The sequence below is a fragment of the Vigna radiata genome, chromosome 6 (genome assembly GCF_000741045.1).
Source record: "Vigna radiata var. radiata cultivar VC1973A chromosome 6, Vradiata_ver6, whole genome shotgun sequence".
NCBI lineage: Eukaryota > Viridiplantae > Streptophyta > Magnoliopsida > Fabales > Fabaceae > Vigna > Vigna radiata.
Window position 1 is genome coordinate 9,816,461 of NC_028356.1, and position 3,438 is coordinate 9,819,898.

The following is a 3,438-nucleotide window of genomic DNA, read 5'->3' on the forward strand; positions in this document are numbered from 1 at the left end:
GATTAAATCTGTTGAATATTTGAAAGATATTAGATATAAGATAAAAGATTTTATCAACAGAAGATTCAAAGTCCAAGCCCAATCAAGCCCTATATAAAGAGATCCAGGGGAGGCTGAAAAGGGGGAGCTTCATTCATTCATTCATCCACCACTGCTTTCACTTTTCTTTCATTATGTGTTTCTAAGCTCCTAGGGTTATTCTGTTGTAATTTCATTATGGATTCTAAGGTTAAGTGAATTTCAGGCTTTGCAGGATCAATTTCAGGCTCCTTGTCAAGGGTCACCTTTTTGGGATTTTCAAATTCGTATTCATCAGATACTGCTGAATCCTTAATGTCTGGTTTGGATTTCAAATCTTTCCCTTTGCTTAGGAAGAGTGGGCAGCGGCAAAGGCGTTGCGGGAGGAGACGACGTCCTTCATGAAGCGCTTGCGCTCCTTGCATCACGCCACCGCTTCCTCGTTCTCGATCTTCGATTGGTTGCAACCCATCTTTGAATCCTTCGATTCCTCCTCTTCCTGCTCAGTCACCTCTTCGGATCATATCTCCTTCAGCCAGATTTAGATTTAGAATTAGGATTCCAAAGAAAAATTGCCACTTTTTCTATAGAGAGAGAAACTGAATTTTACAGAGGAAAGAAAAAGAACAAAGATGCGTTGAAGTGAGAAAATTATCGCAATCGAAAATTACTGGATTGAAGATGCTTGATGAACCCTAAATCGATCACGAAAATCCCAATCGTAATCAGAAATTTTACCCAAATTGCTTCTGATCACTTTACTTAATTACCTCAAATTACCCCAATTTCAATTTTTAATTTAACCCTAATTTTATTAATTTCCACGTCATAATTAATAATTTTTTTTAAGCATATAACAGTGCCAACACAATTAAAATGTTACACATCATCAAATATTTGCCAACTGGGCAGCTTTGCCGTTAACAGAATTAACGCCGTTAGCAAAAAGGACTAACTTGCACAGTTTTTGCAAAAAGTAGGACTTTAGTGAACTTTTTAAAAAAAGGAGGACCACTTTGAACAAACTCCCCGAAAAGAATGATCAAAATAGATATTAAACCAAATAAAAAATAAAAATAAAAATAATTAAAAATATATTTTCTTAAAGAAAAAAATGTGAACTAACACGTGGCACCTCTTTAATGGTGGTGTTAGTGTACTACTAATATAAGCGACCTGATTGCATCATTTTTTTCAAATTAGGAACTAAATTGAGACAAATAAAAATATAGGGACTGATTTGCAATTTCGTTACAAAATTAGCGACCAATAGAATGATTTAATCTAAAATATAATACAAATTCTAGAATATTGTAAAAAAGCTTAAGATAGAAAGATAAAAATCAAGAACATTTCATATAAGTTATGACTAACATTTTTAGAATAATATATAGGTCTCTAAGTACTCATGTACTCTACAATTTGATGTGAGACCAACCACAATTTTTATTATTTTATTAACTTTTCTTTTACAACTTTAAAATACTAACAAGAAAAATAACAAATAGGTTGGATATTAAGTGGATACAAAGTTATTCAATAATAAAAAATAAGGAAGAAATAGAAAATTATATATAAAAACTAAGAGTTGAATAACACCACATTCCAAATAAGTTTTTTTAGATGAAAAACTTGAATATGTTTTTAGAAAATTTGTAATTTGTTCTAGAAAATTATAAGAAAAGGTTTGCAAGAATTTAATTGTGTAGTCTCTTATTTATGTACTTTTACAAAATATTAGTATTGATGATTGAAGAAATATTAGTGCTGATAATATCTTTTATTTATATAATGAATTTGTTGATATATGTATGGTAGGTCTAGTTTAGTCAATAGCGCTGTTGATAGATTTTACTATTCTTGAACTACAAACAACAATGCAAATCACCATGCTAAGAGAGAATCAAGCAAATATGTTAATAGCATGCCAAAGTTTCTTTTAGAGCATATGAAAATTTTGGTTAATGAGAATAACATGATGAAAGAAAAAGTGAAAAATTATTTTAAAATTAAGGATTAATTTAAGTATTGTAAAAAAAAAGTATGTTAGATATATATAGGAGACTTTGGGTGATTATATATCACAGTAGAATTTGTAATTTTGGCTAGAAAAAAGTTGCATAAGAAGGTTTGTAATTTTTGTGAAAAAAAAAATCATACAATAAGATTTTACCAAGGACTAAATATTGGTCACTGTGTGAAAATAAAAAATTATTGATGGATGAATTTCATTAATAAATCAAAAATATTGATAAACGAAATTCGTAATAAAATAAAATTACCGATAAAAAATTTGATATAGAAAAAAAATCTGTTAATAATTATTAACAGATTTTAATCATTAGCTCATTTTCCTTTATCACTTTCGTTTTTGGATCCTCTCCTCTTTCTATATAGGTTTCTTCTTTATCGACGATTTCATATTTTTTTCTTATTTTCGTCTTATTTTTAGGACTACTTTTTAATTAAATAGTTTTATTTTTTATTAAATTAAAATAACTCTATTATTGATAAAATAAACCGTCGTTTAATTTTTTACTCAAAATTAATTACATGATTTCTAATAAAAAATAATTACATATATTTTAACTTTTTTATAATTTTTTATTTATTGTTGAAACTTATTTTGGTGTATAATTAAAGAAGTGGTAATCAAATATTCTAACACTAGCCTGAACTTAGCAGGGCTTTATATGATTATTAATTTGTTATGATTGATATTAATTAAAAAGGCAAAAGTTTAGAGTCTCATAATAAAAAAGTAAGGAGAAGGAAGAATAAAGCTTTCAAAAGTTTGTGAGGTTTGGTTTTGGAGGCGAACTCTGCATGAAATAGCAGAGAAGAAGTTTGGGATTAACATTACATTCCATTGATTGTGTCTACATGAATCTCCATGAAGTCATTGAAGCACGTGTGAAACACCTTCTTTCTCTTATGACATTGAAGGAGAAGATTGGTCAGATGAGACAAATTGAGCACTCAGTTACTACCCCTTCTGCCATCAAACACTTCTCAATTGGTCAGATGACACAAATTGAGTGTGTTTTGAATGAATCATGGAAGTTGATCAGCTGGGGTGGAATAAAGATTGTGTTTTTTTATACTTGAAATCTCTGTAAAAACATGTTCATACAAATTCATACTGAAGATTCAATAAATCTAAATATATCAAACAAGCACATCTAATCATATTCAGATTTACAAGAATAAAAGCGGAAGCAGAAAGACCAACCTCCAGCCATTGTTGTATGCTTTCCTAATTTCTGGTTTCTGAACCCTTGCTCTTAAAACACGATGGTGATGTATATGAAGGAAAGAGTAGGATCAGTGACCTGATATGAAATTTTCTGTAATCTNTATTACTCCAAAAACCATCACAGAGTATTTAACCTCAGAAGAGATTGTGGTGGGAATGATGGG